The sequence below is a fragment of the Rhyacophila brunnea genome, unplaced genomic scaffold, assembly GCF_057557595.1.
Source record: "Rhyacophila brunnea isolate RB1 unplaced genomic scaffold, BYU_Rbru_1.0 scaffold_19, whole genome shotgun sequence".
Taxonomy (NCBI): Eukaryota; Metazoa; Arthropoda; class Insecta; order Trichoptera; family Rhyacophilidae; genus Rhyacophila; species Rhyacophila brunnea.
Window position 1 is genome coordinate 35,786,698 of NW_028232848.1, and position 12,531 is coordinate 35,799,228.

Below are 12,531 nucleotides of genomic sequence, written 5' to 3' on the forward strand. Positions count from 1 at the left end.
TAATTTTATCATCTAATATGAACAAGACATCATTAACCAATGATTAAGACACAATATAAGTTGTAACATAATGTTTTATAACGATTTACAGAGAATTAACGATGACGCTTCACTTGTGCGGCATAACAATTTCAAGGCGTAATTTTAAGGTCTTAACATTTTTCTTTGTATTGTTTATTCCATCCATGTTAACACCACACATTTTAAAAATATTTTAACTTCTTTCTATTGCCATTTTCACTGGATTAGTATACTTTAAATGAATTTTAATGGAGAGAGTGTCGAAAAACGTGTTGGACTGTCAAACGAGCGAGCGAAACTATTAGGTGGCTTAATCTTCATTATGGTTCATACCTGAGCCAGCCGGCCGTCAGCGTTTAGTAAAACTGCCATTATCCTCATACATTTACGGATTAAGATGCTTACCGCCCTTTTCCTTACCACAAAAGATTGCTTAAACGACTTATAATGCCATTGACGTGGTTTGAGCCCCTTTTCCTGGACGTAAAATTCACACGCCCTTCATTTCTAAAAACTAAAAGCTAAATTTTCATAATAATTCATCATTTTCAGCTTAAATCCTTTGGGCATACCATGTATTGAGTTGAATACTTTGCTAATAACAAATAAAACCCACTTTGCAAAAACTGAGGCTTACGCCCCTTTTCCTTTCCACAGTCGATATACATATTTTAATGCTGTATATTTAACTATTATTTTATTTAGCTTTTAAATTAATATGTACACAAAATTATGTTTGTTAACGTTGAACCTCCCTTTCTCATATTATATATGCTTTTTTTAATATTTTATATGTTAATATAATTTTATTTAGCATAGATGTTTAATTTGTCATAAAAAAATTAAAATAGGTTTGTTAACTTTGAACCTCCCTTTCTCATATTATATATTATTATGTTTTTTAATATTTCATATGTAAATATAATTTTATTTAGCATATAAGTTTAATCTATGTCATAAAAAAAGGTTTGTTAACTTTGAACCTCCCTATATCATTTATAACTTAACCTATAACTTTAAAATAATAAGAAAAAAAACGTTGTTTTTATGTATGTTTCAAAAAATGTTTAGTTCTAAGTAATACTTTTGAAGATATTCATATTTAATTATGGCAAATAATTGTACAATTCCAGCACAATTGAAATGGTTTGAATGGTTTCGTTAAATATAAGAAAAAGATGAAATTTGTGAACATTTTTCAATTTTGTAAAAAAATATCATAAGAAAATTAATTGCGTCTTATAATCTAAGGATTTTTTTAAATATTTATTGTGTAATTTGTTTTGTATTTAGCAGTAAACTTGAAAGTTTGAAAAAAAACAACAAAATTTTTTATTTATTGAACTTTGAACCTCCCTATCTCCATTTTCATGTGTTTTATTATTTTTATAACTCTGAAATTATAATAAACCATCCTTTTTTTACATATGTTCCAAAAATCAATTGATTTCAAGTTACATATTCTGAGTTATTGATATTTGATTATTGGAAGTCATTTTACTGTTCTACATACAAAAATAAACTTGGATTGAATGACCAATGCGTGTTTCGGAAACTCGGACGCCTATGGGTTAAAACGCATAGTTAGAATTTTGGTGATTTTTTCTAAGATAGAGTTAAAAATTGCAAGATTGGCTGTATAAATAACTCATTCTGATCAAAAACTGTATTTGGTGAGTTCTTCCTTGAGGGCGACGATATTATATAGGGTTTGTCTCTAGGTATGAATCACAGACGCATTGCAAACTGTTTGGATACTGGTTGGTATTTTGAATTTCAGCAAAATATAGTAGAAAAAATATAAAGAGTGACATAATATGTAATTAGGTTAGCGTTCACAGTGAAGGATACAACAGTGTTCGGTTGCCATAGATATAACAATGACAAAACAAAATTCAAAAATAGTTAGTTTACTTTAATTTATACGGGTAAGTAACCGAGACAATGAGAAATCTTAAAACAGGTGACGACTGTAATTTTTGCATACTCAATTTTGGGTAATCAAGCTTGAATAATAATTGTCATATTTTCTTTGCTCAATTGGCTTGTCAAAGTGAGAAGCGAATTCTGTTTTATTTCACAGTGAACGCAACCTAGGCATGGTATCAATGTTGCTTTCACAAACTTGTTACAATTAAAATGTCAGTTGTCTTCTTCAGCTCCTCGGAAGAGTGTGTCAATGTGATACTCCATAAAACATCTGGTGCCGGTGCCGCATTCCCACTAAACCTCTGGAGAACTGCCACCTTCACTGCACTGACTTGCATCCTGGAAACAAGAAACAAAGTACAAAATTGTAAGCTGTTAATAGTCAATAAGCTAATACAGTGGAACCCCGATCTACCATTCTCGGATAAATCTTTTTCCCGCATGGATCGTTCATTTTTGAAAGTCCACCAAACACCCATAAGAACAATGTTAAATAATCCCGCTTAACTGTTCCCCGATTTATTGTTTTCCTCGACTTATCGTCTAACAGCCGTATTCATACAGCTTTGAACCGCACTCAACGCAGTCAGTGGTTTATCGGCCGAATAAGAAAACTATAAAAAATGAGATGCGCACAGGAATGCGCACGAAAATGAATCATGGCGACGTCCACCTCCTGTCAGTTTGACACATGACAGGAGCATACTTATATACATACGTAAAGAGTCGGCAAAAATGAATTCATTACAAGTTTTTGTTGGTTAGAATTGTCATTATACTATAATACATGTAATACATATAATTAATTATAATTGAGAACCCATCAATTTTGTAGATTCGGTAGAGCATTTGCGAACTTTAAAAAGTAATTGTGCCGTTTAAAAAACGCATCATGAATTTTAATCCATAGTCTAGATACAATGTTCCCGTGGTTCGATTACTACCTAAAGACGTCATAAAAAATGTAGTATTTCCCATGGATAAGATGGATTTACGTAACATTACGATAAAATAGGTACTACATAATAATATATGAGCCTACTAGGTAGTTACTGCTTTATTTAAGATATTATATATGCAATTGGAAGCAGTCTGCATTGTTTCAAAATATCACCTAAATTGTAATAAACAAGATTAAAATCTCAAACACACTGGTAAGACTGTCATAGGCTGATTGGTATATGATAATAATTGATCCTTTTTCATTTCTGTATGGTACATTAGGAAGGATTCTCGCAGTCAATAAATGTCATCTCAAGTCTGTATCATTCAACCTGAATCAAACAAACGAAATGGGACCGTTTGGTAAATGTCCACGGAAATGCTTTTCTGACGACTAATTAGTGTTGCCAGTACTTAAAATTAATTCATAAGATATTAGTCTCTAAAACAGAGACATATTTATTGAAACGTCAACTTGTTATAAAATTCTAACCTCCTATCGTCGTCTACAATAATTCAAATTCGTATTCATTCATTTTACATGTACAAAATATAAAGAATGCTTCGTGAATAGGTAGCCATTTAGTTAATTTATAAGATTTATAGGTACCTATGATAAGTTTTTAAACGGCTCTCGTGGTGCAGTGGGTAAGGCGCTGGCCTTCCACCCGAGAGTTCTGGGTTCGATTCCCGGTCACGACAAAAATATTTATGTGTTTTTCTCAAAGCCTGGGTGTTTGTGATTGTTCAAAATTACTAACAAACCACCTTGTACGAAAAAGCAAGGACATGGTTATTAATAATTCTAAAAAAAAAAAAACCTCCTATCGTCGTCTACAATAATTCAAATTCGTATTCATTCATTTTACATGTACAAAATATAAAGAATGCTTCGTGAATAGGTAGCCATTTAGTTAATTTATAAGATTTATAGGTACCTATGATAAGTTTTTAAAAATTACTTTTGATGAGCGCTTTTTATAATGGACCACTTGTTCATGTCGACAGTATGATTTTGTGACTTAGATGACAACCGAACATATTAAATTGATAAAATTCGTTAGGTAGGTAATATAAAGATCATTCCAGGTTGATTTAACACAGTTTGTAGTTTAGAATCTCCGTTACAAAATATAAATAAAATGAAAATAAATTCTTGGTCTGACATATTAATTATAGTAATGATATTAAATCGAACTCTTTGCATAGAAAATATGGCTGGATTTTGAGATAATAAGACCAAAAGCGGCGTCTTGTTCGCGTATGGTTACTTATATAATTCAAGTAAACTTCTATGGTGTAAATGTCTAACATTAATATGAACACCTCACGATATATAAATGCCGAATAATGCTTATCAACACTTTGACAGATTGCCATTAGTCTATGGATCGTCCGAATCGGTTTGACGTTTCATGTCAAACCATTTCTGATGGTCCGAGAACGGTTTGATTTTCAATGATACACTGAACCAAACGTCAAAATCTCAAACCATTTCCGGTCTACTTTCTACTCATATAATTTGTACATATATTGTCTATGGTTTAATTTGATTTGTTTCGTTCAGGTTGAAAGATATGAACCTCTCATAACATAAATGATGTTAGCTGCGAGACAAAAGTGTGGCCACTCGATTCCTAAATAAATATTTATATTGTTAGAAGTATAAAATAAATATGTCATAACTAATAAATTATTTAAAGTACATGATAATTATTCATTTATAATCATTAAATTTATAAGGTACCGTTTGCACATTTTTACACCAATTCACAATTTCAATATTTTAAATTAATTATCGGGATATCAAAATTTAAAAATTGGTAACATTAGTCTCGGCATGACGCGTATTACGTCAGAAATGTGACGTCACTATTCAACAGTCTGTTTAGGTTTATGCATGCAAATTTGCATTAAATAGCTTGAATGTAGATTGCTGTTCTATGCATACGCCAGTAAATCAGGGGTAGCCACCCTCTTGCATTCCATGCGCCAATTTTTTTCACAGACAAGTTCAGATGCGCTATAGAACTCAAGCACCAGAGAGAGGAGTGAGAGAGGGAGGGGAGGGGGAGGGGGGGGGGGGGGAGGGAGGGAGGGAGGGAGGGAGGGAGAGAGAGAGAGAGAGAGAGAGAGAGAGAGAGAGAGAGGGAGAGAGCTTTACTGCAGAGAATTCGGTACTGTTCGGTTATACCGGAGGCAGCGGAAAACGCATTTTGAAAATAGCCGATAAACTGGATTATTTGTTAGTTTGGGTTAGTTTAGGTTCGGTTAGGTTGGGTTAGGTTAGGTTAGGTTAGGTTTGGTTAGGTTAACCTAACAAATAATCCAGTTTATCGGCTATTTTCAAAATGCGTTTTCCGCTGCCTCCGGTATAACCGAACAGTACCGAGAATTCTTCAAATCTGAATCAGTTATTCGCGACCTTGTTTCTCTCTCATAAACACACTGTTCACATCCAAATGGGACGAACTGATGAGTAAGAAGGCTGTATAACTTAAACTGAGAGCACTCAGGTGTTGAAAATATGAAGATGGATATGGCGCCTACTTCAAAAGAATAAATAGGTACAAAGATGCAATGCGCCACATGTGTCTAATCATCCAATGCGCCACGGTTTGGCCACCGCTGGTTTAAACATTATGGTCCCGTCACAAATATTATTCCGATTGACCTATTTTGTTGAATATTTTTCATTTCGCTTACGTAGAATTCGCCAACCGCACTATAATTATAGTATTTGTACTATAATTTTCATCTGCGTACTATGTATGATATAAAACAGGTATAGTACGCCCAAAATACTATAATTTTGAATATCGGACAAACAATATTGGTTCAAAGTAGGTACTATAATTTTCCAATACAGTAGAACCTTAATAATTTGAAAAAATCAAATATCGTCGTATTTCGAATTCAAGTTTAAACCCCAAGAATCATTTTTCATTTGAAGAATGCCATTCTATATATATAGAAGGCCATTTCTATCCATATAAATTGAAATAAATAATAGTAAAATACTTATTTTCTTCGAAACTAATAAATTTAAAGACTGCAATTAAGTAGGCAAACACCTGCAAATTTACTGATGGAGGCAAAACCCAAAGTTCAAGTTGTGGAAATACCCAAAAACTCCTAATGCAGTGAAAGAATGACATTTTCGTGATTACTATACAGGCGGCTCCGATCGGATACGGCGGCACTGAATATGAGTGGCTCCAATCGGCGCCGGTGGCAGCAAAGCTGTTAATTAGAATGCGGCGCGAAAAATGTTATATTATTGTTGTAGTATTGCTTATAATGAGCAAATTCAGTCGGTCCCATCTTCCTCGTAATAACCAAGTTCGACTGAATGTTTTCAGTGAAAGAAATGCTGTAGATGGAGTGGAGTGTCCACTTGAGAATTTTTAATTGATAAAAGTTTATAGCTAATTAGTCATATGAATGGATTTTTTTAATATTCACTCCAGAATGAGTGCTAAAATACTAAGAAATAAATAATTATGTAATAAGAAGTTTTTTACTAACCCTTTGCGTATGTGCGACGATCTGAGGACTGGACCTGGCTCAGCAGAGTGTTGGAATGACACCCGTCTCCGGTTCAATCATCCAATCGACCAACAGCGTTTCGATAAATGGCACCCACCCGCTAGTTGTATTCATAATCATTCCAGGGTGACCTTGGAAGTGCAAATGGCGAGTGACGAGGCTTATTTGAGGCAGCCATATGCTCCGTTAGCGGACATGGACAATGAAGAGAATAATCTGAAACAAACAGGGTAGTTCACGATTAGTTACATAGTCCACAAACGTTATAAAGTTATTTAAAAAAATGTACTTTTATGGTGTAATCAAGTAGGCTATTCGCACGGTACACGGCATCGTGAAACATTACATCTGACAATAGGGTATCATGAAGACCGTAGAGTTACGAGTGATTAGACATGTGTTGTTCATGAATGACCTAATCTTTTTAAATGAATCCAAAGCCAGTTTTCAACTAGCTTGTTTAGAACTTTATAGAAAAAACGGAGGTGGGAGGTTTGATATCTCTCCTGAGTCTACTGAAAAAATTATATCCCGCAAACTACATGGCTTCGGTTACAGTTTTAATAAATTAGAAATTATTTTAAAAAATGTATTTCCACATAGGATGCAATCGTTCAAAATTCACAACATCTTTCGTGATGTAACCTTTTGTTGTAAGTACCTATTTCGTAATTCGATTTTTTCTGTCTCTTCAATTTCGTCAACTGTATAATTTTATTGTATTTAACATATTATATTATAATATTAGACATTTTACGTATTATGGATAATATTATTATTATCTATAATACGTAAAATGTCTCAATTATACGAATCACTATCTATAATTGAACTGAAGTCTTCCAGACTCATTTCCCATGTCTACAAGTGATATTGGCAGTAACATGAAAATGAATACTTTCAGTAAGTAATGTATAAAGCCGCGTTGACATGGTCTAAGTACACTTGGACCGAGTGCCATCCAAGTGCACTCGTATGAGACATCTTCATACTAATTATACCTATCCAAGCTACTTGGACCGCGTCCTACTCATCCAAGTTAGCTTGGATAGGAATAATTAGTATGAAGCTGTCACTTGGATGGCATTCGATCCAAGTGTACTTGGATCATACTTGGACCGTGTCAACGCGGTTTAATGTAAGTAAATGAACCCACAGAGAAGTAAAAAAGAAATTCCCTAAAAGAGCAATTACTCTTCGGATTGCATTGATAGCATACCCAAAAGAAAACGGGTATAACGTGGCATAACATGCGAAGAAGCACGACGACATGCTCCACGCAACGATTCAATGAATTATAACAAAATACTTACAGACTAATTAGGCAGTCACACTAAAATTCCACGAGATTTCACCAGAAGTTACTAGTAAGTACTGTGGGGTATGTAGAGGACGCCATTTTAGTATGGATCAGTATGGATGTTCTTGGCGCAACTGAAAAAATATAAAAGATTAATTTGTTTGCCCGTTGCCATTTGTGACCATTACAAGATTATTATAACGCACTATACTCAAAAGATATTGAAATTTTACAAGCGTAATAAAGGAATCGGAACGATAACACGAACGAGAAAACATGGTAGGAGCAAAGAGATTGAAGACTGGGTAGGAGCTTGTTTGCTAGAAACAAATGAGAACAGATTCCACTGCCGGTATTATGGTTTGCTAATTTTGTGATATAAACTACAGGAACGTTTGTTATTTCTCAGACAATATATTTTTAGAGGATTCATATCCTATACAGCACACTGGTATCGTTGAAGTCGCATAAACGACCTAAAAAGCGCCGACAGAAAATTTATAACGACCAGGGAACTCAGAAATAATGGGAACTGAAATACATAACGGGCAAGGCGATAGCAGGTAACCGACTCGAGTAAGGAAGAATCCGGGTTAAACTTACACTCGTGTCTAGAATACGTTTTACGTCGAATACAGAAAACTGCTCTCGGTTTATACATTTACGCTCATTTAATGTTGGTGTATTGCACACACTATTGCACGTGCATAATGCGTGCTTCATTTTCGTAGGACTCTCACACATTCAAAAGCCTGCTTCACCATGCGGCGTATTGAATATAGCCTATTGGTATTCTATTTATTATCTGTTCTGTGATAACGACCATCGGACCACTAATGACACCCATGTTCAATAACATTTCAATAACAACGGACCAACGGACGATTCATGGCGAAAAAGTGGCCGGAAGTGAATGACAGAAAACAAAAAACAACAGTGTTGCAATCTTTACAAAAAATTATAGTATTTGGCAGTGTTGCCAAGTCAAAATTTGAAATTTCAGTAGAATGTGGAAAAAAAAAATCGACAAAATATCAGTAGATTTCGAGACGAGACGAGAAAAATTTCGCCGCGGGCCGCAGGTTCCAAATTTTTCATAGATGGCTCGTTTTTTTAGGAGAAAAGTTTCGCCGCGGGCCGCTAGTTCCCTAATTTTCAAAGACGGCTCGTTTTTTTCCCGGGTGGTGGGAATTTTGTGGAACGAAGAAATATCAGTAGATATCATAAAATATCAGTAGATTCAGTATATTGCCTAAAATATCAAAAAATATCAGTAGATCTACTGAAATTTCAGTAGACATGGCAACACTGTAATTATAGATTAATAATCAATACATATTATTCGCTATTGACTCTGAAGTCCCTCGAGATGTTGATCGTATTTTTAGCCTTGTGTTCTTCTGTGCTGGCCCCTTTTCTTCTCGATTATTTATCTCCCTGGTTGCTTATCTTGTTTAGCAGGCTGGCAGGACCAACGCTTCTATCGTGGCGTCCTTTGTCTTTGGTTATTCAATAGTTGATTATTTTTTTTTCTTTGTCAGAAGCGAAAATTTTTTGTCAAACGTTAAAGTACATTTAATTTGTGAAATTTGTGCATTAACATGGAGCGTAATGAAGCCAGCAACGTCGCGGAGGGACTAGTGATGGAGGCCGACTCGAATGAGTCGGAATTACTGTTGGACGATCCAGTAGGTGAACTGAGGGCACCAGTAATGTCACTGGATAACAAGGTATCTCAGATTTTTTCAATCTTGATCCAACAGGGTCTGCCTGCAGTGGTGCCTACTCCGCAGAGGCCGACGGTAAACATCGACTCTCCGGTAAGTTTATTACGGCCACCCGCAAGGCCTGAAACAGCGGAAAAACCCAACAGGATTCCGTTGCCTGTATTTATGTCGTAGTCAGGAGCCCGCTTTTCCGACGCCAGACAATGCTCAGGTAGCGGAACTTACCAGACTCCAACTTTTCGACACAGATAATTGGGCGGGGTTCACTACGCTGAAACCCAAAAAACAATATTTGGCGGCCCGTCTTTCGTTGAGTTGGGACTCAACGATGAGTTACACCCCTACGATCTTTCATCGCAAACGATACATCTAATGGAGCGTACGATCGCCGGCCTCCAAAATGGGATGTTCGCGCAAAAGAAGTGTATTCGGGACGCGTTACAGCGAGTGGTCGACTCTGTCAGCGACCACACCATCGGTAAGGCTCTTTTTGAGACGGTCGTAAAGGAGTTCGGGACCTCTTCAGCACTCAACAAAGTGTCTGAGGATGTCACCCGAATCCTTTATGGAAAACGGGCAGAGTTGGTTCAGACGAGGCGGAAGAAAATCCTCTCCGTTATAAAAGACATCTTCACGCGAGAGGCTCTTAACAAGATCCCACCTAGCGAAGAACATATCTTTAATAAAGATAAACTGGCGGTGTTCCTAGAAAGAGGTGGGGGTCGTCAGAAGGTCTTCGATCAGACCACCAAAGTGGTTGACCAGGGCAGGGAGAGTCAACCTAGCACTTCGTCACATGGACACAAGAACACCTTTCGGAGGCAGGGATACACGAGGAGGATACCAGACCAGGTTAAGGGTGGCTTGCCGAAAGGCCCACGCCCATCCAACCGAGGTTTTCCCAGAGATAACAAAGGTGGTGTGAGGGGCACTTACCCTAGACGCAGGTGACCGGGTCTCCCTTACCACGTTCAAAGGGGGACGCCTCCAGCATTTCCAGGAAATCTGGCAGGCCAAGGGTGCACCACCACCATTATTAAAAATAATAACGGGAACCCGTATTCCGTTTATAAAGAAACCCCTCTAATAATGCCTTCCGTACAATTCCAGAAGGATTTCCAAACGCGACAATCGCCGGAGATCACTTCACAAATCGCGGAACTGAAGAAATCGGGAGTATCGGAAACGGCAGAACCATCTCCGAGCTTCCTCTCAACTCTGTTCCTAGTAAGGAAGCAAGACGGCAGTCAACGACCCGTCTTCAACCTAAAACGCCTAAACGGTTTTCTACAACCAAGGCCGTTCAAACTGTTCCACCATTTAGAGGTCCCAACATTCCTGCAAAGGGAAGACTGGTTAGTAATAATAGACCTAAGCCAAACGTACCTACATGTACCTATAACTATACAACATCGCCGATTTCTTCGGCTAATTTACCAAGGAGAACTCCTTCAATTCACGTGCCTTCCGTTCGGACTGTCGGCAGCACCAAGACTGTTTGCCTCATTAACAAACTGGGTGGCCGAACACCACCGGGGAAAAGGTATGAGAATCGTCACTTACTTAGACGACTTTCTGATGGCAAATCAGTCCAGAGAGATTCTTCTGTTGCAACTGACATATATGATAGATTTCATGCAGGCACTAGGCTGGATAATCAACAAGAAAAAATCTTGTCTGATTCCAAGCCAACAGCGGGAGTTCTTGGGTATCACGTGGGATACCCACAACATGGTGTGTAAAATTCCCACCTCCGCTCCCGTTATGTATATGCAGCTACGTCATACGCAGCCGGCTAACATAACCCTTACGTGTGCCAGATCAAAGAATTTAAGCCCTCATTTTGTCCCGAGCAGAGCCGCACGGGACTAGTGATGCAACCTTGCACCGAAGTGCGAATGCATGATGTTAATTTATATAGCAACTATCAGAGTGACTTTAGTTTGAAGAGTCACAAGGGGAGTCGAGAGTGTCCCGCCCCCCGTACGCTCTGGCGAATTTAGTAATGGCCGCAAAATTGGCCTCGGTTGCCACCATGTCCGCGTGTTCTATTGGGCCCGAATGGGGTTGGACCCGGGCAAACAACTCGGCTCGTTCGGGCCCCATAAGTGGACAGTCCCACAGGACGTGCTCTGCGTCCTGCTGGTCGAGTCCACATGAGCAACCCGACCCATGTCCTGCCAAACCAAACCCCTGCAGTTTGGCCGCAAAGTTTCCATGGCCATATTGAAGTTAAAGTCCCTCCACCAAACCCGCCCCGTACCACCCTCGGTCTTAATCGAGAGTATCACGGGACCCATCAATTGGTGATGTGAAGCATCTAAGAATTGGCCTGGGAGTGTCCTGGGAGAAGATGCCCAAGACTTAGATTGCTACGCTCAAAGTGAGCTCTGACTGAGTTTACTGAGTTTACTCTAATGCAAAGTGCCAGGGAGAGAAAAAGCACATGGAAATTACTAAAAAGAAAATGAACCTACTTGTTTATTAAATTAAAGAACGAAGCTAATCATACAGGCAGCAAAATTTATGTGAAGAGATCTTCACGCCCGTAGTAAGACGCCGCAAATTTTTTGAAAGCAAGATAATTGGCCTTAGTAGCAACCAGGTCGGACGGGCCGATGGGTCCAACAGCTGGTTGGACCGACCTGAGCATTTCCTCCCGTTCGGAGCACATACTCAGACACTCCCATAGGATGTGGTTGGCATCCTGTATTTCCCCTCCGCATGGACATGTCGGACGGCTTACAAGTCCAAGCTCGAAGAGCTTGCCAGCGAATCCACCATGACCAGTCACAAATTGACTGGTGTAATGGTCTGGAGTCAGATATTTGGTTATCTCCATTCGCCACTGTATGTTTGGAAAAAACGTATATGTGTGCCGGCCCTTGGTCGATTCGTCCCACTTTCGCTGCCAGGTCGTAATGGCCGCGTTAAGCGACATGAGTCTAATTCTGCGCCTCAATAATGCTACTCCTTCGCCAGCTAGCCGAGGGGGAGGGACGAGGTGAAAATCACCAACGTCGGCCTCCTCGCCCTTGAGGAGCAATATTGAAGCGCCGCTGA

General features: G+C 38.3%; 1 long non-coding RNA gene across 1 annotated transcript; it reads right to left on the reverse strand.

Annotated features, from left to right (window-relative positions):
- Positions 1–1,070: 1,070 nt before the first annotated feature.
- LOC147072972 (uncharacterized) lies at positions 1,071–8,652 on the reverse strand. Its single transcript, XR_015070539.1, has 4 exons — positions 8,345–8,652; positions 7,755–7,875; positions 6,421–6,657; positions 1,071–2,289 (listed from the first exon to the last, which is right to left on the reverse strand). It is a non-coding gene; the product is annotated as an uncharacterized LOC147072972 (long non-coding RNA).
- Positions 8,653–12,531: the final 3,879 nt, after the last annotated feature.